The sequence below is a fragment of the Mchenga conophoros genome, linkage group LG8 (assembly GCF_057382185.1).
Source record: "Mchenga conophoros isolate Kocher_MC1m ecotype Shallow Benthic linkage group LG8, M_conophoros_male_GT1.1, whole genome shotgun sequence".
NCBI lineage: Eukaryota > Metazoa > Chordata > Actinopteri > Cichliformes > Cichlidae > Mchenga > Mchenga conophoros.
In genome coordinates this window covers 22,532,607-22,557,156 of record NC_140533.1, presented here as the reverse complement: position 1 = coordinate 22,557,156, position 24,550 = coordinate 22,532,607, and the positions used below count along the sequence as shown (strand labels likewise).

Here is a 24,550-nt window from a genome sequence, read left to right as displayed (position 1 = left end):
TGCTAATTAATTATCGTTGAGCTCAAAGGTCCTATTAATAAACGGTTAACGAATGTGTATTTATGACGACGATTTGTGAGACTGGTAAACTTATGATACGTACGATGGTCTTTCGTTCTACACGGTGCATTTCAAGGTCCTGTACCCATCCATCGGTAAACTGTACCTGGGCTTGTTGCAGTGACCTGAAGTTACTAAACTTCACGAGTGTATGCACTCACTCCAAGAACCGTATGATTATAAATATGCATATAAATATGCTAAGATGAGATAGCTGACTTCATCTAACTAGCAAATGTTTTCCAGGCTACGTTGGTGATGCAGTTTTTTTTTAATGTATATGATATTTTTGTCATGCGATTTTAAAGCCGGTCCTACAACCGCATCCAAGAATAACATGCAGCTTATCTCAGAACTGTCGGTGAAAATTATTCTTGGAGCTAGGTTTAATTGAGCTGCATTCTAAAGAGGTGCAATTTCACAATTTGTGTATATTTTCTAAGTTCACTATTTTGTCATGTGTTGAGAAAAACAGATTTAAAAATTACATGGTCTAATATTTACATTTAGCATATAACTGCAACATGCGTTTTTTCATTTTTTTTAATGACTCGAAAGGACTTGAAATTCAAAATTTCAGACTTGTGACTTTACTTGGACTTTTACACCAGTGACTTGAGACTCGACTCTGACTTGCCTGACATTACTTGAGACTTGACTTGAGACTTGAGGATAAAGACTTGAGACTTACTTGAGACTTGCAAAACAATGACTTGGTCCCACCTCTGTCTGTTTCCCAATGAGCCATTTACACTGACCAGTGTCAGTTTAACTGTGACACATTTATTATTTAGATTCAACAAAGAAATAACTGAATGTAAAAAATGGCAGCCCTCAGGCCAGGTTTATAGAGATATATGCATGCATTATGAAATTTATGTATCCCAGATAATTGTTAATCATCTAGTCATGGCAGAACTACCTCTTCCTTCCAAGTTAACTGCAACCCAAAAGAACTAGTGGGGCTATTTACACACTCACAACCAGTGTGGGGTAAAAAGAGCCACCAAAAAGCTGTCAGCCACAGATGTGCTATAAGAGTTACAAACTCTACTTATGGAGAAACTTTCTAAGTCTAACAGAGGACAGATACTCCTGCCCAAATAACATGATATAACCCCACATACAGCCCAGCCATAAAGTGAACCAAGTCATTTAGTTAAAGACAGCATGGGACCAAATGCATGTAACCAGCCTGCACCAACCTGGCATTTCTTCCTCCTGAATTAAATTAATGAATGGATGAAAGTTAAATGACTACAAACCTAAAGCCACTAGTTCCCACACTGGAGCTCCCTGACACTGTGTGTTAACCGTATTTAGCTTGTATCAACAGTTGTAACAGGCTAAGCCACTTGAGACACTGCATTGAATTTGTTCCTGTCTTAATGATTTCAGCTGACTGGTTTCAACTCAGATGTTCTGCTTTTTCCTTTCAGTAGATCAGAGCAGCTCGTGCTCCTTCTGCTTCCAATTAAGAAGAAGAAGAAGAAGAAGAAGGCGAAGGCTTCAGCGAAGTGGCGTTCATGGTCTCAGTGAATAGTCACGGTCACACACTGCATGTGGTTTTAAAAGCAACATGTCTGTTCACCACAACAATGGAGATGTGTAATATTAGTGCAGCTACGGTTTGTTCTTGAACACCAGTTTTGTTTTCTACTTTGATCACTTAGACCAAAAAAGTGTTGTTTTCAGATTCTTTCTTTTACATCTATAAACCACCTGTTCATTTTTTTTATTACAATTAGTTTCACATGAATGTTAGTGTTTCCTTCATGATCTTTTAATGCTTACACTACACTGTACACATTAGAGACATTTCTGTTACCTGTTTCTGTTGACTCAGAGTTGTGAAATGTTCTTTTATTTAATGCACAATATGAAGCTCATAATTTTCTTACAAATAAAAATCTAATGACAAACATGAACAGCTGTGCTTATTTCTGAGACATGAGTTTTTGAATGTGTTGATATTTAGACAGTGTGCATCTGTATGCTGAAACTGTAATGGTGAACCTGAGGTGATGGTCAACAGAAGGCAAATATATATCAATATAAAACAATATTGAAGTAATGTCTTTACCCTCTGCAGCGTGTGCACGCAATCACCTTATTCACTGTAGCAAACATGCACCGCTAGCTCACGTGACTGTCTCCATGGTTACATCGTATATTATTAGCTATGTAAACAGCTTCCAAAGATACCGCCATAGCTCTCTGCAGCTGTAACACTTTCACACTTTGCAAATCATTTCATGTTTTTGATAGTTATGAAGACAGAATATGTTTTTAAGGTCATGCTAGGCGGTTGCTATGGTGGTTGCTGTGGACTTGGGTGGACCGCGTCCGATTCCTGTTATTAGCTGTCCGCCGTAGGGAGGCTGCGTTCCATTTACAAGTAGTGACAGTCTGCCGCAACTCGAACTCAAACCTCACTTTCTTTAATTATAGGCCTTTTATAGCCATTCATGACACGCACACACACACATAAAGCACTTTGCCTCACCATGAGAATGCAACTTTACCTAACCTAACCTTAAAGTATCTGATATAGGATAGAAAAATGAAGCAACCAGAGATTTAATGATGAAGACTCTGGGTTCTGTAGTTCACGTTTTACAGTCCCAAATGACTCTTTGCATATGATTTATTGAAGAGGACTTTAGAATGCACTTTACATTTAGACTGTTGCTGTTTCATTTTTTACATTGTTGCCGTGTTATGTCATGAATAAGGTTCACCTGCTGGGGGTTTGCTGGATCAGCTGGACAATACAGTCAAAGACAGACTTCATTCATCATATGCAAGAATCCTAGTTGGATTTTTGTTGTCACTCATGTTTTTTAACCAAATATTGAAAACAATTCTGACAGACTGGATACCTCGTCAGGGTGTACATTACCTTGTACTCAAGCATCCCAGGACAGAGCCCTGCCCCACCGTGAGCCTGGGTGGATACGTGGTTATAATATAAAAGGACCAATACTGAATATGAATATTTCATGAAAATTGAATTATAATACAAATTAGTAATAAGGGTTTCTCTGCGCCCTTATCTACCCCATACTCAAAGAGCTGCGGGCAGAGAGGGTGACAGGAGAGGATGGCACTGAAAAGAAGATGCTCGGTTTCTGGAGTCTCCTGGTCCTGTCAGTATTAGTAGGATGCATCTGCCGTGTCTTCTCGTGGATGCTCACCTACCTTGACTCGTTCCAGCCCGGTATGGATTTCCCAACACTGCGGACAGTGGCCCACGTCAGAGACGTTTAATATTGATTACATATGTCTGACTTGCTAACCCTAACCCTAGCTCAACAGACCACAATGCCCTGGACTGTCAGTATTATTACATGCTGTGAACATAAGTACCTTTGATCATAGTTTATGTTGTAAAAGAGAAGGAATGTTGGAAAGAAAGATCAACATTGTGATATTATTTCTTCCAAACTGACCAGAAACATGCTTGTCAGACTCTCACAGCAAAGGATCAGACTCACTGTGCATGACGGCTCAGGCCAATGATGTCTGTTAGATTGTCAGTTGTTTAGTGCTTCTGTACAGTTAGGGTCACCGTCTCTATTTCAGAATAATTAATATGCGGAAAACACTAAAAGTTGATTGTCTTCCAGTATTCTAGCATAATTAAAAAACTTTGACTTTGTAAGTAGGGGAGAGCGGGGTAAGTTGTCACACTCTTCACACTGACTAACTTTTACTGAGCACCATACATCACAACGTAATAAATGTTTCACCAAATGAAAGACGGAAGTCTCGGGCACATATGATGTATTCATTACATTTTCATATCTTATCTCATTACGGAGTTGTAGACTGTTGAATGGAGAATGTGCACTTGTGACAATTTGCCCCATCGGCAGGTAAGTTGTCACACTAGATTATCTTAAAATATGAACACAAATACTTAATTATGATTATTGATTTTAATTGTTAAATTCAAACCAAAACTGGAAATTTGAACAATTATGCCAAGAGAATTTGGAAAAAAACAATTATTTCAATCCAATACACATTTTAATCAAAACATTAAGTAGAAAGAAAACTTTAGTTTGAACTTTAAACTCAAATGTTCTCTGGCTTGCACATAAATCCATCATAACTGAATGGAATGCTGCAAATAACTTGCTTTACTTAACATGTTTATCCTCTGAACAAAACAGATGCCCTATTTCTGATTAATCAGACTCAACTTCATAGTCACAATTCTGGCACACATAAATTGCCTGGCCTGAGGTGCAAGCATCATGGGCCCATTTGTTGCATTTCACGCATTTTACCCAGGTCTCTTTTGGACGACTGTTTGAAAATGGCTCCACACAGACAAGGCAGAAGCACTCTTCATCATCTGATGATGACTCTTGAATTATTTTTCTTCTTTTAGCTGCGTTGTTCTTCATAGGTCCAGATGTTTTCCCCCCTCGCGTCCCTCTTTTGAAACAGCTTTTTGCTAGATTCAGCCTTATTCTTTTCTTTTTCTAGTTGCTGCTTCACTGGCGTGTCGGTTAGAATTGCTGATTTGCATCGTTTTCTTCCTTTGCTGGATGGTTTTCGGCGGCCAGCTTTTGGATATGGCTGGATGTCCTCTGGAGTTGGTAGTCCGCTGTTAGTAATTGCAGTGCGGTAATTTATGTCAAAATCCTTTGCTGTACTTGTGATTGATTTGTTCTGCATCTTTACCTGCCTGACTGCCTTTAACATAATGTCAGGTGGTGTTCTGCCACGCTCTGTCTTTCGTTGATAATTTCGAACCATCTTACTTTCTTCCTTCCTTCCTTAATTCCTGCCTCTCCTTCCTTTCTTCAAAAACCTTATTACAAATACAAATGAATTACAATATCACAATTTTTTGGAGCATTTATTTGTACTGGGGCAAGTTGTCACATGTGACGACTTGCCCCAAAGTTAATGAGACAACTTGCCCCAAACTGACATTTATGCTAATTTTGGCTAAATGTCAGGGTTAGCTCAACATAGCACATCAGCTGAAGTATCAAAAGACACGTTAATGTCTCCTCTATTTTGTGTAAAATAATAATCTGTAACATCTATACCTAACAAAGTTGTACTGAAGAAAATTTAAAGTGATTTATTTTTCCTTTTAGGTCAAAAAAATAAAAAAGATGTGCTCACCTCAGATTAGAGCAGTCTTGACCACATGTGAACAGGAGGTTGACTATAGAAGAAGAAGTCACACAAAGTGGCTATTTCATTTTTGAGATAGAGCCTCTAGTGTTGGAGTTATGAACAGTGTGACAACTTACCCGTGTGACAACTTACCCCGCTCTCCCTACAAAAGAACATCTATCTTGGAAACATCAAATGACCGGAGCATAACTTGTCAACTAGTCCGAAACTAAGTTATGCAGGAACAGTCAAAGACACACCTTCTCATGTCACATTTCTATTCATTTGTATATAATTCGATTAGACAATAAAGAGTCATCTAATCTAATTATTCATTCAAAACTCTTATGCATAGCTGTATTTTATACAGCTCATACAGAATTCAAAGTACAGGTTCATGTGAGTATTTAGTGTACGGCTCAGATCTACAGAATTTCAGAGTTTCTAGAGCAGACACAGAGCTCACATCACAACAGGCTTCAGGCGCCATTTTAGTGACTTTAATAATATATTAAATTTTAATTTCGGTCTAGCTGACATTGGGTTATGTACGCAGCACGCAATTGAACCACATATTTTAGAAGCCAAAGGTTCAAATTAGCTGGGAGCAGCTTCACTTAATTATAACAGTGGTTTTGTTAGGAAAACAGTTGGATACTAAATTGCGCTGACCTCAACGGCTAACGTATCTAGCTAATTGCTACTGTTAGCACAACATTAACAGCAAGCTACAATGACGAGTAACAAAAATAAAACAGTAACACACACACACACACATAGCTACATAAATGGATGTAAGTGCATTCATGTGTTGAATAAAAAAGATTACATGTTAATGTTTTGTCAGTACCCTTATTTCATTGTGTTACATTTCACCCCAGGATATGTTACAACTAACCCAGACTATGGGGTTAATTGTAACATTTCACTCTTCGTGTTTGAGGCCATACCATGCAATGGGTAATTGTGCTGCAGAGAAAATAGCTGCACTATTTAATAGCAGAGACATGTAAATACTTTGCATTACATTTTGAATCCACTACCTTAAAAGAGCTCCAATTTACAGACAGAAATGTGAAAAATGTTACAACTATCCCCGGTCTCCCCTACTGGTCCCAACATACCCTCCGAGCTCTCCACCAGCCTGTGATAAGTAGTATTTTACATATTTTGAGTCATCAGTGTTGTAGACGGCCATCCTTTTTTTTCAAAAATGCTTGGTTATCGGTCGGAAGTGTAACTTGACAAACACCTTGCCGTATAAAAAGTGTATGTGTTGATTTCAATCGTCTTTCAAATCAATTTCTTTGTCGTCGATTAATGTCTTTGACACAGGTGTGTAGTGTGGACTGTCAAATTGTAGAATAGGCAAGCGGCGGTCATCGTCTGTAATATTTATAGCTCTTAATAGCCTCGCGTGGGCGTCACCCACAAGCTGGTAATCAACGATATCTGCATAAATAAAGATGTTATATTTTCCCCCGCATATGTCTGCGGGGTGCGGGGCATATGTGTTTTTATAATGAAGTACAAATGGGTCTCCTGTTTTGAATCCTAGGATTTTCGCCAGTCTCCCTCTAAATGTGAGAATAGTCCCCCTAGGCCCCATAACACAGGCATGGTTACTAACTGCGTTGTATTGCATTTTAATGTCTCCAGTGGCTTGGTGCTGCTGACATTTAAAATTAAATTCTTTTATTATCTGTTCCACAGATGTATAATGACCCACAGACAGTTCGATCATGGTTACGGCTATGGTTCCATCTTTGACTGGGTCATGAATTTCCACTTGCGAATCTGATTGTGGAAAAGACAGCCATATGCGTGGGTACTGTATCTCTATAACAGCGACCTCATACGGCTGATCCAAAACAATAGGTTTTGCTAGCTTTGTTCTAAAATTAGATATCTTATTACCCGGGTGAACATGTGCTGAAGCATTCGAGAAGAGGCTTACATAGAAGCCTGCATTGTTGTTCTTTTTATTCATGCTTTCTCAGTCTATGCTCAGTGTTGAATGAATGTGTGTAGAGCCGCGTCATCTGAGTTAATTACGCCTCAACAATGTCTTTTTCTGGAATCCACGAATTAAAGCTGTTGGGCCATCCTAGCCATTTCACTAGCACCTGCTTTTTCCGACCCACTTTTTTTCTAGCCAATATGTTTTCAATTTTAAATGTTTTGTTTTCATCAACAACCACACGTTGTACCTCAGTCTCATAAAATGACCCTTTCAATACCTCTCCTGCTAGATCCGCTAGTCTGTACACTGGGGGCTGTCTCCCTATACGTTCCTTGACTGTGAAAATCTCATTGGTGTAGGTCTGCTCGTATCCTTTTCGAAACTTTCCTCTCAGTTTTGATATTCGTACAGTGTCACCAATATTAAATTTAAAGCGCAGGTCCCTCTTAGGCCTCGTTTTGTACAGCGACTTCTCATTATCCTTATTCACCTCTGCCGGAGCCATTTGGATAGATCTGTGATAAGCATTGTTATATGCTTGTGGGAGATCTTGTATGACATCTACATATCTCCGGGAGTTGGCTGATGTTAAGTACTTCCACATTCTACCCTTGAAGCTACGACTGAATCTCTCGACAATACTGCATTTAACCTCGCTAGCTGTTGAGAAATGCTTGACATTATATCGCTTCATTAGCTGTTTAAAGGTTGTATTATAAAACTCTTTGCCTTCATCTGTTTGTAGTTTCACAGGGATCCTACCCTCACTAAGTATATCCTCAAAAGCAGCTGATACAGCAGTCCCTGACTTGTTTGTTAGGCATCTAACCCATGCGTATTTTGAGAATACATCTATACATGTTAGCAGATATCTCACATTATCATTATCTGCCACATATTCACACATGTCAACCAGATCGGCTTGAAACTGTTTGTCGACCCCTGTCACCAATACTCTATTTCTGGGGAAGTGGATCCTCGCAGGTTTATGGAGTGTGTAAGTGTCGTCTTGTTCTAAATAATGTTTGACCTGAGAAAGTGGAGGTGTTACACCTGATGCCTCCCCTGCCGCTATACGTAGCTTATTTAAACTGGCCAACCCCGCAGGATGGGCTGGATCATTATATATTTTATGCAATGTGCTTTCCATGATTTACAAACCACAAATGACTAAGATGTTGATGTTAACACGTCTTTTTATTTAATTTTCACACATACACAAACACAGACAATGGATACTTGAACAGGACACATTAAACCAGGTGTCTCCCAGCCCAGTAGTTTCCAATCATGCATGCGCAATGTTGTCATTAATGGCGCATACTATATGTCGCTCTGATCTCAGTTCACACATGATGTGTTCTGCAACTCTGCGGATTTGTGTTCCAGTCCCATCTACAGTGTATGAGCGTACAAACAGCCGGATGGCTGGGATGAATCGGTCAATCTGGAGCCTTATCATCACATCATCATAGTAGGTGTCGAAGAAATACTCAGACAATTCCTGCAAGCAGCTGTGTTGCACCTGACTGGGGTGGCCTGTTTGGCATCCGTGACATGTCTCTTGTAGAAACTCATTCAACGCCAACATCAACAGGTGGAGAGTTGCGAGTTTGATGTCGATTACAGTTTCCTCCCACAGGTCTGATATGAGGGGGTCTTGCGAGCATTGTGGTGAAGGTGGTGGAGTCTGGGGGGTCGGGATTAGCAGCGCTGTTGATGGTGACTCTGACAGGTCCCACGACTGCATGTCATGCTCTGTAAAATGAAAACCACAAGCTCTTAATTTGTCACATAGATACACACGCAACCCTACACACCCGCACATTAAACCTACCAGTTTATTGTTTAGTTGTCGGAAGGTCTTATGATTTTAGGTTTGCACAGCGTAGCAGGCAAACCAGTCTTCGGACAACTCGCCAGATCGTCAAAAACAAGGCGTTTTCTAATACTCTCGTACGCAGTGTTGAGTCTGTCCCTCTTGATCGCGTCATCAATCTGGCTAAACAGACGCGACAAACCTCTCCAGTCGCACCACTGTATAAAAAACAAGTCGTTAAACTATCTTGTGCGCTCTTCGAGGTTTAGAGGGTAAGGATTTAACCTCCAGTTTTCAAGCCCTCTGGAAGCAATAAGACTATCCCTGTCATCACATACACTGAGAAAAATAAAGTCGTCAGGGTTGCGATTGAAACGATCAGCCTCAACCCTGTAAAGCTCAGGGCCTGATGCACTGTTCCACTGGGAAACATACAGCAGCTCTGGGAAGCCCACATTGTCCAGGTCCGCACACACTACGGTGCGGAAGAGCTTCCAGTTTTTAGTAGACATGACTTGGGGTTCCCCCCAAAACAATCCCTCGCCACAATCTACACTAAGCACAACTGCCCCTTCGGTATATTTAATGGCATACACATACCCTTCGGCGCCTTGATATTCTAACTTAAATACAGTCCCATCTACGGGGTTTTCACAGCGTTGCTTTTTACGTTGAGGACCCCGACTGCATACTCCTGAAGACATACCTAGAGTGGCTGTGGTATGGGTAGCACACCTGAACGCGCATGCGCACACGCACGAAACCGGTCAAACCGGGTGTCATCTTAAACTAGTGCCATCTTACTTGTGTCTTTGTGAACTCTCAGCAGTCACACAACCGGTTTGGTTGGCCACTATCTTGAACTAGTGCTATCTTACTTGTGTCTTTGTGAAAATCAGCAGTCGCACAACTGGTTTGGTTGGCTGCCATCTTGAACTAGTGCTATCTCACTTGTGTCTTTGTGAATTCTCAGCAGTCACATCAAGTTGTTAAATACTCCAGGTGGTTTTTCGACCTCTGAGCAAATCTCAGAAGAAAGAGAAAATACTTTTCTTTTTAATTAAACAGCAAAGCCTTCACTCAGCAGTGATGGCGGTCCAAAAGTTCAGGATTTTTTCTTTGCTCGTTTTTGTAACTGTTGGTTTTCTGGTGTTTATTCTGTCACAGGAACATTTATCAAAAAGGTCAGTTGGGTTTTTTTTCTTTGTTTTTTAATATTTTGTGTTGATATAAAGAATCATTAAAAAGGGAACTGTGAACTGATTTGCTAGTTCTGTTATTTGTACTTTGCTATTTGTTTGTCATCTGTTACCTCTGTTGCATTTCTGCCTAATTCCTGATTCAGGAGGACAACTTTCTCAGGAAAAAATGGACACAAATGGGAAAATTTTTCTCTTGACAGTGTCATTACATTTTTGGGAAAAATCAAAAAGACATCTGCACCACCTTTTGTGTGTACCACAGCTGGCATAGCAAAAGTTATTTCAACAAAAATGAACCCAGTGACAAAATCTAAAACCCCTACATGGCTGAGACTCCTATGCCTATCCTCTACAAAATAAATTTCACAAAGCTTCCTCAGTGGGATTTTGATGATGTTTATAACCAGGATGCACCACCTAGACCGACAGTAAGCATACGAGCATATGAGAGAAGTAATATAAATGCAGTTCCTAACTTTTCTGTGTTTGGGTATAGGCAGCACTGAATTCTGCTCAGCCAAGCAGTCAATCGTTTTCCTTGTGACCTATACATGTACCTTGTTTCCCCCTTTAAATTCATTATTTTCATTTTGTGGAGCTGTTTTTCTACCTTTGTGGCTTCGCATATGTCTGCCTTCACTCTTTCCTGCAGTGATGCACCAATTATGAAATTCTCTGCTGAAACCAATACAGATGTTTAAAAATAACTATCTGGCACATGGCTAATGCTAACACTTATTTTACTCTTGCTTTATTACATTTTTTCTGTCATTTGGTTCTCCCCGTTTTGAATTATTCAAGGATGTTATTTAATAGAGTTGGATAATTATATCACAGCAAATTCTGTCTTTGGCTAATTTCCTGTATTTAATAGTTTTATGATTTTCAGGCATGTGCCCAGTCTCTGCGAAACTCTGACGATGAAAACTTTAAGAAGGCTTTTCTTCCAAACATACGTTTGTTTCTACACAAGGACAACATCAACATGAGTGAGTGGAATCGGCTCTCACATTTTAACAATCCTTTCGGTTTTATGGAGTTCAAGTACGACGGTAGGTCTTTTAGTGACACACCTATTTTCTTTTGTTATGACACATCCTCAAGCAACTTTTTGGCACATGAATAGGCGACTTGAGGCTACTTCTCAAATCAATGTTCCCCTATCCATTTTCCTATGCTTATCCAATTCAGGGTCACATGGTGTTGCTATAGGTTACCACCTGCAATATGCAGACTCTACGCAGAAAGACCAGGGCTGAATTCAAACCCAGGCTTGCTGTGAATTTATGGTACCAAGCTTGTGTCCAGCTGTGTGTATTTGCTTTCTGAGAGTGGTTTCAAACCAGCACTTTTAGTCCTCCAAAATCCTAGCTGCATGTTGCTCTACATTAATGACCCCATGTGTTAGTTGAATGCTGATTGGCTGACAAGGGGCTAAAACAATGAAGTTAGCAACAGCTGAGTTCACAAGGAATGAGGGGAGCAGCTATAAAAAAAAAAATAAAAGATCTTAAGTTTGTTTGTTTGAGGTTGTTTTTTGATTTGTCAACCCAGACTAAGTGCCTTTCATAGTCTTTTGTTTTGGACTACTTCAGGAGCTCCAGGTTTTCTTGTTGCACTTTTGTTCTAGCTCTGGTCAGTTCATGACAACATGAACTTTAAGTTCTTGTCTGCATTTCATTATGTTTCCTGTTATATTTTGAAAGAGGTCCCCAGTTTAGTTTTAAGTTTCCCCTGTGACGTCGTTATGTTCATGTGTGTCAGCTGTTTCCTCATGTGTTGCCACTTCTCCTGATCACCTCATGTCTGTATTTAAGTCCTTCCTGTGTTCAGTGTTGCATCCTCCCTCATATGTCTGTTTGCCAAGCCTAACAAGTTTATTTTGTATCACCAAGTTTAGTTTATTGCTAAACACTGGAGCAAATAAAACTACCATTTTCAGTTTCAGCTTGGCCTCTGTGTTTTAGTCTGCAATTTAGGTCCTTTCATGCCTCCCTCCACACAGACCATAACAAATTTACTCTAGTTTTGCTCACTGAAAGCTCTCGTCCCTTTTAGTAAACATGAGCAGGTGAGTCAGGTAAAGCTGAAGAAACAGCTGTTAATGCATGAATAAGAGTTATGGCCTTCATCTTGCTTCATTGTTTTCATATACAGGATACATTACTATGCTGGAACTACAGCACTCAGAGTAAACACATTTTTGAATTTTTCTTTTGGTTTGCAGATGTGATGAAGTCAGTGAAGTTGATTCCAAAGCCAAAAGAGCCGTTGCTCCTCCCAAAACCCGGTGGTGACGGTTGTGTGCGCTGTGCTGTGGTAGGTACTGGAGGAATCCTGAACGGCTCAAAGAAGGGGGTGGAGATCGATGGCCATGATTACGTTTTTCGGTAAGACAAACCCCCAAGCAAACCTCTTGGCTTTGTTCGACAGGCACTAGGCCCAGTGTAGAAAAGATAAAGCAGTGTAAAGCATACCCTGCTTTATCTTTCTCTGTGACTTTCATATAGGGCTGGGTATCGTCACTGATTTCTAGAACCTATTTGATTCTGATTCACCAGAATGGGTGTAGAGATTGATGCGCATGATTATGTTTTTCGGTAGGAAAGGACAAACAGAACAACACTATCAACTATTAAGGTGTATCTTTTACTAAAGTTAGCTTTAAAACATAAGAACGCTAAAAAAGATATAAAAAAAAACATGAGAACGGTTGCTGATCAGCAAATTCTTTGACAGTAAAAATGTGGTACTGTATCTGATAGCTCACCTGCTTGTGGTGTAGAAACTCCAAAATGTATTGTTCTCTTTCAAACATCAGTGTCGTCATAGAGTCAGAATGGAAAGCGTGTTAAGTGAATTAAGTTTCAGTAAGAGTATGTTCTGAAATGTTTTGGGCCAACACTTCAGTGGTATTGCTGAAGGTGGTTGATTCCACAAGAAAACCATTCTCCCAAAATGAAAGCAACGATTGCTTCTCAATTGATCTGAGCAAATTACTAAGCTTAAACATTTGAAGCCAAGCTTAACATCTGCAACACCTGCTTCTGCCTGTGTGGCAGGATGAATGGTGCCATCACCAAGGGCTTTGAAGAAGATGTAGGAAACAAAACATCGGTGTATGTCCACACAGCCCACTCCATCACTTCATCTCGTTACATCCTTAAAAAACACGGATACAAAGCTGCTCCTCATGATGAGGTAATGAAGCTTTTCATTGGCCCTTGATTTTTGTTTTATTTCACTAGAGTAAAGATGGCTTCTCTGTCCTCATTTTCCTTCTGGCAGGGTATAAAATATGTGATGATTCCTGAGGGGATGAGGGATTACCAATGGCTTGAGGGCCTTCTCAAAGGAGAAAAGGTCTCTGCTGGTCCATACCGCAGCAATTTCCTAATGTTGTAAACCTCAACATCTGGCAATAAACCCATTCTGATTCTGATTCTGATTCTGAACAGACTGTGAGTATCAACTAAATGTTATGTGCTGCTGCAGTATTTATGGCTTTTTGTGGTGTTAAATTAAAATAAATTCAGAATCTGTGACATTTTTATTCAAATGCTATAACATACATTTTATTAAGTGTCTATTAAAACTGTACATTTAAAAAATAGAACTTTGTAATAAGTGTTTTGCCTTAAATTTAATAATAATTTTACAAATCATTTATCTCTTGCTCAAACAACTTTCTGGGACCTTCCTCTGTGGAGTTTCCGTGTTCTCTGTGTGCTCATGTGGTTATTCCCTTGCTGTTCCCTCAGTCCAAAAACATGCATTCTGTTGATGGTGATTCTAAATTAGTCTTATTGTAGGTGAAATAGACATGCATGTAAAGTGCTATATAAACATTTGTGAAAATTGTTTGAGTGATGGTCAGATAAGAAAAGCACCATAAGCCACTTCATTTCTTTTTTGCTTTGCTTTTTTACTTTTTAAGTATTTTGCCGGTTCAGTTACTGTTGAGAAACATCTGCTTTCTGTTTGTGCAAATCAAGCCTTCATTTTGGTGAAAGTGAGCTTTTAGGGGAATAATCAACATTTACTTTATACTGATAAGTCAAACCGTAAGACGTGTATTGCCACTTGAATTTAAAAGACTCTTTAAAGCAGAATTGTTTATGTCAATTAAATTTCATTTGCAGACAATTAATTGAGATAGTTTACTACGGAGAAGTGTAAACTTTTCTTTCACTTAAGTAAATGCACACTTTTTTTTAATAACTACACGGCTGTTCTGCAGACCATCTAAATTTTGTGTCATACATGCACACTCAGACCGATATTCAGGTAAAAGTTTTTTGGTCTAAAATGCACTGCAGGCACATAAGCATATGTTTCCAGCTGTTCACTCCAGCAAATAAATTTAATAGCATTTGAGAAACTAACACATCTCATCATCCTTTCATTACTCCTATTGTTCAACCCCCCCAGGCCAAGGACCTACTATTCAGGGCAGTACAACGAGAGCCGCTTCTACGTTCTGCATCAGGATTTCCTCCGATATGTGCGGAACAGGTCAGCCTTCTTTCACCATCCACTCCAGAACATTTATTTTTAAACAGTGCAGACTATTTATTCTATTTTTTTTTAATTTTATTTAAAGCCTTAAATTATTTAAAGCCTTCTCTTAATTACAATGTTAAAAGTTGTTAAGTTAAATTAAAAAAAAATGTTGATAAAAGTTGTTAAATAAGTTGAAGGTCCATAATGTTTGATTTTTTTTTTTTAATCAAATGATCCAAACAATATTGAAGTACAGATTTTATGCATAGTCCAAGTTAACTTTTCCCATTGTAACAATATGTATACAAATACAAACAGACATTTTGCAGTTCTTTCTGCTTACATTGAGTGAGTAGCAGCCAGGTTCTGCTAATCAAGGGGAAGTTTTCTGCAGTCATTGCTCCAGACCATGCAGATGTGTGCTAACACCATGCTACAGTCTTCCCAACAGTGGGTGTGTGATGGTCAAAGAAATTGCAAAAACCGCAATAGCTACACCTTAGATTCTAACAGTCTTAGTTAGCATGTTAATTGTTAAAGATCATGACATTACAATGAGGAAAATGAAAAAGCCTCTACTCTCTAAAAAAGAAATGCAGCACTGTTTAGGTTTGAAGAGTTCTATCTGAACAAACCGCAGGACTTCTAGAACAATGTCCTTTGGACAGATAAGCCCAAAGTGGAAATGACTGCCCATAATGCACAGCACCACATTTAAATACAGCATATCAGCTCAAACGCCTCATATTGACTGAAACCACAGTGCGAGAGGAAAGATGATGAGTTGGACTTGTTTTCTAGCCATAGCAAATGGACATTTTATAGTCGAAGAGTTAAACATACACTTGTCTGTATATCAAAGTGTTCTACAGCCAAATGTGAGGCCGCCTGTAGAACAACTAAAGCCAGCCAAACTGAGTCATTTACTAGGACAATGATTCCAAATCAAGCAGCAAGCGTACAACAGAATTGCTGTGGAATCAAGGTGCTGCAATGTCCCATTCAAAGTCCAGACCACAACTCAATGGAAATGTGAGGTGAGAAATTAAGACACCTGTGCATAAACAAATGCCTACAAATATTGAACTTAAGCAATGTTGTACAGAAACATTCTTCCACAACAAAGTGAGAGACTGTTAGTAATACAGAAAATAATTATTACTTCAAGTTATTGTTGCTAAGGCCAGTCCTACAACCTATTATATCATTGCATTACAGGTTCTTGAAGTCACCCAATCTGAATAAGAGATACTGGGCGAGGGTCAGACCAACCAACGGAGCATTCACTCTCTTCCTGGCTCTGCACACCTGTGACACAGTGAGTTAACACTTGATTTTAACTTCTTAACATTACAACTACTTCTAACCACACCTTTGGAAGAATGCAACACACCATGTGTACATTAACTTTGTATTAAAAGCATATTAACGTCAAACTATCTTATTACTGTTTTAGCAGCATATTTCAACGTGGAAAGACCTTCCCAGCAATCATATAATAAAGTTGTATTAAAGCTCTGAACCACTGTCAGGGATAAGCTGAAGGAACACTGACTTTTTGTGTACCCTCCTAGGAAAATAAGATAAGATGTTTAAATTAAAACTGTAAAATAAGGTGTGTCACCAGTTTTATTGAACTGTTCCAATGTGTGAAGACAGACCAGCTGGACAGCATCGATAAAACTGATGTCACACCTTGTTTTACACAGCTATTTAATAAACTTGTCAAACAGATTCATCAAGTGTCTATAACATGACCCAACTCAAGAGCTTCATGCATTTATATAAATTTCACAATGGTAACTTTATCATTTACTTTGAATTATTGGCAGTTTCTCTTAACAGCTTTCTTTTTTTTTTGGACACTTTTTATTAGCTGTTAGCCAAAGTCTGATGTGTTACTATCGTCAAGAGTTTTCTTTTTTTAAGGCCTTTTTTGGGGTGATTTTTCTTTTTTACATTCTCACAACAGGCTAATTGTGTTAGGGTTCAAAGATGGACCAAAATTCAGAGTAAAACAAAAACCAAGACTTATCACACAGTGATCAGTGCTAGTTAAAGGTACAGTTTCTTTATTTCTCAAGGACAGCAAAGAATGTGAGAACTTCACTCAGAGATGGAAAGACAGGACAGGAGACAAAGCAAACATTCAAAGAATAGAAATGCTAAGGGATACAGTGGCTTGCAAAAGTATTCGGCCCCCTTGAACTTTTCCACATTTTGTCACATTACAGCCACAAACATGAATCAATTTTATTGGAATTCCACGTGAAAGACCAATACAAAGCGGTGTACACGTGAGAAGTGGAACGAAAATCATACATGATTCCAAACATTGTTTACAAATAAATAACTGCAAAGTGGGGTGTGCGTAATTATTCAGCCCCCTTTGGTCTGAGTGCAGTCAGCTGCCCATAAACATTGCCTGATGAGTGCTAATGACTAAATAGAGTGCACCTGTGTGTAATCTAATGTCAGTACAAATACAGCTGCTCTGTGACGGCCTCAGAGGTTGTCTAAGAGAATATTGGGAGCAACAACACCATGAAGTCCAAAGAACACACCAGACAGGTCAGGGATAAAGTTACTGAGAAATTTAAGCGAATTCAAGCGATTATTCCAAAATGGAAGGAGTATGGCACAACTACCAAGACAAGGCCGTCCACCTAAACTCACAGGCCGAACAAGGAGAGCGCTGATCAGAAATGCAGCCAAGAGGCCCATGGTGACTCTGAGCGAGCTGCAGAGATCTACAGCTCAGGTGGGGGAATCTGTCCATAGGACAACTATTAGTCGTGCACTGCACAAAGTCGGCCTTTATGTAAGAGTGGCAAGAAGAAAGCCATTGTTAACAGAAAACCATAAGAAGTCCCGTTTGCAGTTTGCCACTGGCCAAAATGCAAAACGCTATGTGTGGCGGAAAACTAACACTGCACATCACTCTGAACACACCATCCCCACTGTCAAATATGGTGGTGGCAGCATCAGGCTCTGGGGGTGCTTCTCTTCAGCAGGGACAGGGAAGCTGGTCAGAGTTGATGGGAAGATGGATGGAGCCAGATACAGGGCAATCTTGAAAGAAAACCTCTTGGAGTCTGCAAAAGACTTGAGACTGGGGCGGAGGTTCACCTTCCAGCAGGACAATGACCCTGAACATAAAGCCAGGGCAACAATGGAATGGTTTAAAACTAAACATATCCATGTGTTAGAACGGCCCAGTCAAAGTCCAGATCTAAATCCAATCGAGAATCTGTGGCAAGATCTGAAAACTGCTGTTCACAAACGCTGTCCATCTAATCTGACTGAGCTGGAGCTGTTTTGCAAAGAAGAATGGGCAAAGATTTCAGTCTCTAGATGTGCAAAGCTGGTAGAGACAAACCCTAAAAGACTGGCAGCTGGAATTGCAGCAAAAGGTGGTTCTACAAAGTTTTGACTCAGGGGGCTGAATAATTACACACACCCCACTTTTCAGTTATATGTTTGTAAACAAATGTTTGGAATCATGTATGATTTTCGTTCCACTTCTCACGTGTGCACCACTTTGTGTTGGTCTTTCACGTGGAATTCCAATAAAATTGATTCATGTTTGTGGCTGTAATGTGACAAAATGTGGAAAAGTTCAAGGGGGCCAAATACTTTTGCAAGCGACTGTATTTGATAAACTGCATATTTAAAGCTCTAGGATATCCTCAGATTGCACCGTGATTTGCACTGTTGCCTCACAGCAAGAAGCTCCTGGGTTCAAATGCAGCCTAAATACATTTGCACCAGCTTTATGCTGTCTAGGCGAGGTGGAAAGCAGTGATAGCTCACGTAACATCTGCTTGCAACTTGTTGAATTCAGATGTGTAAATCCAAAAAGAATGCTGATCTAAGCCAGTCGCCTCAAGGTGCATAATATTGTAAGTTAAAGACCACACGATAATACAAGTATCTGTAGTGAAAGGAGAAAAAAGAAAGGGGGGAACTGGCTCTTTGAGCTCTAGAAATACCATGAAACCAAACAGAAACCAATTCTTAAAAAACCTGAAATCGTGAAAATTTGAATTTCCATAATTGTTCTCCCTTTAATATGTTACTTCTCTAATGATAAAAGTAATAATTATCATTAGAGAAGATAGTGAAGATAAAGGTATATTTATATTTTTATTTAACATTAGCTGTTGCTGTTAAAGAAGGAGTTAAAGATAAACTAATAAACTGGGCTTGTTAAAGTGGCTCCCCAGGTGTTTTACTAATTCCAAAAGCAGTTATGTCATTTTTATCATTTATTATTTCAGTGTAATTCAGTCCCCTTTTTATTTCTCTCTACTTCATCTTCAGGTGGATGCATACGGATTCATGAGTGAAGAATTCAAGAAATACTCCAACTACTATTATGACAAGTATGTTAAAACCAGGGTCGTTTTCTATTCCAACCACGACTACATTCAAGAGAAGAACACATGGAAAAACCTTCACAACAGCAAAATATTAAATCTGTACCAGGGAGTGTAAGTAAACCCAGGACTGTAAGATCTGCAGCAATGCTGCAACGGCAAGAATAAAAGCAATGGGATAAGGAAGAGACTGTTATTTACCGATTATTACAAGTCAAACAGATAAGGTTCAGATAAGAGCGTTGTTTAACAGCACCATAAACATCTTCTCCACAATCAAGTTGATTCTGTTCTCTTCCAGTTAAGATCCGGTATTATAACCACACATTTGAGTAAGTCAGTCAGTCAGTAGAAATATGTGTTGACAATGTATATTTAGAAAGAGTAAATGAAATAAAATTTCTTGGGGTGATCATTGACCACAAGCTCTGTTGGAAGCCACACATTACTTATGTTCGGGGGAAATTGGCACGGGGCATTGCCGTCCTGGGAAAAGCAAAGCATATGTTGGATCAGAAAGCACTGCACATTTTATACTGTGCTTTACTACTGCCATATATGAGCTACTGTGTAGAGGTCTGGGGAAACACATACAAAAGTAACACACAAACAATAACTATAATACAGAAAAGGGCCATTAGATTAATAAATAATGTAGGGTACAGGGACCATACAAATGCACTCTTTGTCAAAATGCAAGCTATTAAATTCCAAGACTTGGTGAAGCTTAAAACAGCGCAAATAATGTATAAAGTCAGAAATAAATTGCTTCCCAAAGAAATCTGTAAATTGTTCATAGAAAGAGAAGGTGGGTATAACTTAAGAGGGAAATGGAATTTAAAAATACAAAGTGCTAGAACAACTTTAAGAACTATGTCAATCTCAATTGCAGGAGTTAAATTATGGAACAGTCTAACAGAAGAAATAAAAGACAGTCAAAACATAAAACAGTTTAAAGTAAAATATAAAAACCTAATTTTAAATAAGTATAAGAATGAAGAAAACGGGGTTAACCCAGGATGGTAATGTTGCTGGTAATGGTGTTGCGGTTCTTTTTTGGTTGTTTTTTTGTTTTGTTTTGGTTTGTTGTTTTTCCATAACTTGTGTATCTGCAAATATACACATTCTGTATTTTTCATATGAAAGAAACTATACTGTGGTGGGGCTTGCTAATTTCTTGTTTTTGATTTATGTATGTTATGTTTTGTTTTACTTCATATGTTTATATGTTTCATATGTTGTTTGTTTAATTTAAGACAAAAAAAAAATTAAATGAATGAGAGGTAAAACTTGAGGGGGTAGGGACAAATAAGTAAATACTTCAGCCTACTCCTTTTCAAACAAATAATGGAATGATATTTTGTAATGATTGTGAAGGCACATGTTTGAAATGTTTGAAATAAAAATGAACTGAACTGAACTGAACTGAACAGTGCGATCTAGGATGAAATTTACACTTTTTCTGTTTCTAGCCCCGTATTCAAATTTCATTTCTTACAAATCAATATTCAGAATTTATTCAGAATGATCCATACATGTTTAACTATATATAAGTATATACTCATATACAGCACATAAACATACACATAAAACAATTTCAACACATAAACCAAAACAACAACAAACTACATTTTTACATAAACTAAGCAACCTGTGGTTAACAGCCACTTAATCTCTTACCTAATTTTTATTTCTAAGTGACAAAATACCTTAATGAACACTTTAAGCTTGGGTTACTCTGGCCTCGATCTATAAAAATAAGGACAAGGCTTCAATAGAACATAATGAGACAACTCAATAGGTATGACAGGATTAAATAATGCTATCTGCACACATAGTAATGGATTCTGGGTGCACATGCAAGGCCTACCAGTTCTTACAAATAACAATCCAACAGTCAACACCACTCCTTTAAAATGCAGATTACACGTGTTATTAGGCATGTAATGTAGTAATAATGTATTATTTAGTTTTAATGCTTTGGTGATTGTCAATTCGTTTCTGTAAAAGAATGTATATGTAAAGTATTAAAAGTAGCCAGGATGTGGCTGCTGGTATTAAACTTAAATGAAGTGATGTGATGTTTTTTGACTGTTAAAACTACTACAGATGAGATATAAAGGCTATAAATTGTTTATTTTGGCCCGTGGATGGTTAAATTGTTTCTCCAATCTGTATCTATCTCAGACAGTTGCAGTATGGGCTTTGAGATGAGCTCCTGCAGTAAACAGCACCACCTGCAGCTTTTTCAGAGCAGGACTTTATCCAAGTGCTGTACTTTAGTACGCCTTTGACTTACTTTAAGATAAGATAAGATAAGATAAGATAAGATAAGATAAGATAAGATAAGATAAGATAAGATAAGATAAGATAAGATAGAACTTTATTAATCCCTCGGGTGGGTTCCTCTGGGAAATTCGGTTTCCAAAAGCACAGCACCGACAGAAGTTACAGTTACAGAATATTATATATATATACACACACACATAAATATAAATACAGAGACAAATATAAATAAAATATACGAAGGGGGATAAATAGAATAAATAGGAATAAAAATAAAAATACAAGTGAATTGCACATTTCAAGTATTGAGGTCTATTTGCACCGTTGACTATTTACAAAAGTATTGCACAAAGGTATTGCACAGTGAGGTGAAGAGGCACTACAGCTTAGTTGTTCCCCCCTCCTTTGTCCTCCTGTTTCCCCTCCCTCTCCCCTCCAGAGAGGAGTTAAACAGTCTGATGGCGTGTGGGACAAAGGAGTTTTTACTATATAGTACTGATATACTTTACTATACAATACTGATATATAGTACTTTGTACTATATATCAGTATTGCAGTAATATAACGTAGCGTTACTGTTTTAACATAATAATAATTAGGTGAGTGGGGTTTTTTTTATGTTTTGTTGAATGTATCTTATTTAATCACACTGTTTTAATCACAAGTGAAACTAAATAATTTTTTTAAATGCATGTTGTGATGTTTTTATCTTCTTTCCTATTGATGATTTTGTATCTTGTAAATTAACCGTGTCACCCAATTCTACACACAGACACTGTACTTCAATACTTTTTTCATTATTTTTTTTCTTATTTCATACAAATATTATGTTGGGTATACTTTACTAGTATTGAGTTGTACTCTGGCCTTCAGTGCTACTTTAATTCTTTATGGTAAAGATTCAACACAGTGATGGAAACATTCCTTGGAGATTTTGGTCCATGTTGAAATGATAGCATTGTGCACTCTCCAGTTCCAGAAAGCAGTGGCACCCCCTGTGGGCCTCTGCTGCTGTAGCACATCTGCTTTAAGATTTGACATGTTCTGTTCTGCATATACTGCCACCCTTCTGTCACCTGGCACATTCTCCTCTGATTTCTGGAATCATCAAGCCACTTGTCCACGGTTTATAGAGAAAGCTGTGAAAAGGAATTAAAATAAATAAATAAGTAAAACACTTCGAGTAGATCAGCAGTTTCTGAGACACTGCAACGAGCCCATCTGACACCAACAATCAAGTTAAAAGTTTAAAGACACCAACATCACTTCCCCCCCCCCCCATTCTGATGCTCAGTTTGAACTTCAGCAGCTCATCTTGAATACATCCACATGCCTAAATGCACTGAGTTGCTGCCATGTGATTGGTTTGATTTGATGTTTCACATTGTTTGTTCGTCTATTTATTTATTTATTTATTATTTCAGCGGTTATTGAGCTATTATTGACAGTTAATTTTATTCTGCACTGGCTTTTAATGCATTACTTCAGATGGGCAGCTTAGGCTAAATCCTAATTGCTCATATTAACTAGTGTGCATTGTCCCTTTTATATTTAAAAAAAAAAATCAATAGAAAAATCAGTCCCCAAAAATGGGATGTGGTCTCCATAATTGTGAGTTCAGCTTTACAGATTTCCCCCTACATCACTGCTCCGAGTGGGGCGGTGACTGAGTAGGGGCGTGTCAGGGTTGACTGACAGGTGTCCTGATACATGGCCTTGTTAAAGTGGACCTTTTCACTGTATAGGCTGTGGGAGCAGTTTTAACTACGTTTTTGTGTGTGTGTGGCACAGAGCATCCGAGAAGTTTGTGCTTGAGTTTTTGGTGAGTGAAATTCTGGTCTTTAACGAATCTGTGACTTCCCGCACATTAGCAGACACGTATGTGTGTTACCTGATAACTTTACGCTCCACCCTTTAACCCATCAGTTCTGGATCCGAAAGTCAACATGGCGGCAACACAGCTAAAGCTAAAGCTTTGAAATGTGGAATAAGGAACAAATTCGTGACGTCACGACGGTTACGTTTACACGGGGCGTGACTTCCGAAAATAAATGATACGGTTAAACATTTAAAAGCGTTCAAAAACATTAGCGCAATGCTTCACCATGCTTTGCGAGGTAAAAACAATTATAGGAAAAAATCTTACGCGAATAAATAAGAGCTCTGCGTTAGATTTTAACTTTTTAACAACCCGGAAAACCCCCCACGGAATCCCATCATGCATTGCGCTTACTGTTGACGGTTAATCTAATGTGAATAAACTTACAGCGTTCACATTAAAAGTCTTACCCTGTGCATTTATATTGTTTTATTCACTACTGCATTGTGTGACAATGAGTGGTCTTTGTCATTTATAAATGCTCTTTCCCAGTGAACCGTCACTTTACACGGCTTTGTTGTCAATGGGGTCCTGTTGCGGTGTTGCTATAATTTAGTACACTCTTGTTTCTCTTCAGATCGTATAAATCTTTCGCCTTTTACTAAAGATTTCCGTGGAGAGGAACAATAAGAGTTTCACCCAATTTTTTGATGCCCTGCGTTTAGCGGGGCTTGTTAACTATGTTCAAAAGAAATAATGCATTGGTAGCACAATCGCGAACAATGTTAGTATTGCAACATCTTCAAATGTAGCCAGTAATGTTTTCATTTTTCATGTACCCGTTATTGTTGTTACAGTATATAACATAGTGAGCACGCTGAACTATAGCAGTTTATCACAGTTATTATTTTCATATTTTACGTTGGTTTTTTTCCCATTTATTCACATTAAGATTTTATTTTATTTTTTGAATGTTTCTATTCGTTTCATTTATCTATGTTAGTTTGTTAGTCTTTTTCTAATTGGAGTTCAGAACAATGCAAAAGAGTAAAATTAAGGACATTTCCAAAATATTTTTATTTTATTCAACATCATGTTTACTTGATGAATGTTCATTCATCTATCGCTTCCACTTATCCTTTTTAAGGTCAGGGGGGGGGGGGGGGGGGGGGGGGGCGCTGAAGCATATCCCAGCTGTCTTTGGGCAAGAGGCAGGGTTCACCCTGGACAGGTCTCCAGTCTATCACAGGGCTAACACATAGACAGAGACAAACATTCGCACTCACATTTACTCCCGCATTCACATATATGGGCAATTTAGTGTTTCCAATTAACCTAACGCCACTAACTGCATGTCTTTGGACTGTGGGAGGAAGC

The 24,550-nt window shown here is 38.5% G+C and overlaps 1 non-coding gene and 2 pseudogenes across 2 annotated transcripts; 2 read left to right on the top strand and 1 right to left on the bottom strand.

Moving 5' to 3' along the window:
• Nucleotides 1-9,013: 9,013 nt before the first annotated feature.
• Nucleotides 9,014-9,688, bottom strand: LOC146568757 (uncharacterized; annotated as a pseudogene).
• A 298-nt stretch (nucleotides 9,689-9,986) lies between these two features.
• Nucleotides 9,987-21,008, top strand: LOC146568756 (alpha-N-acetylgalactosaminide alpha-2,6-sialyltransferase 1-like; annotated as a pseudogene). Its single transcript, XR_014893640.1, has 9 exons — nucleotides 9,987-10,168; nucleotides 10,330-10,614; nucleotides 11,076-11,238; nucleotides 12,414-12,576; nucleotides 13,249-13,387; nucleotides 13,475-13,584; nucleotides 14,618-14,701; nucleotides 15,908-16,007; nucleotides 19,013-21,008. The product of XR_014893640.1 is annotated as an alpha-N-acetylgalactosaminide alpha-2,6-sialyltransferase 1-like (transcript).
• A 2,782-nt stretch (nucleotides 21,009-23,790) lies between these two features.
• LOC146568755 (U5 spliceosomal RNA) lies at nucleotides 23,791-23,905 on the top strand. Its single transcript, XR_014893703.1, has one exon. It is a non-coding gene; the product is annotated as a U5 spliceosomal RNA (small nuclear RNA).
• The last annotated feature ends 645 nt before the right edge of the window (nucleotides 23,906-24,550 follow it).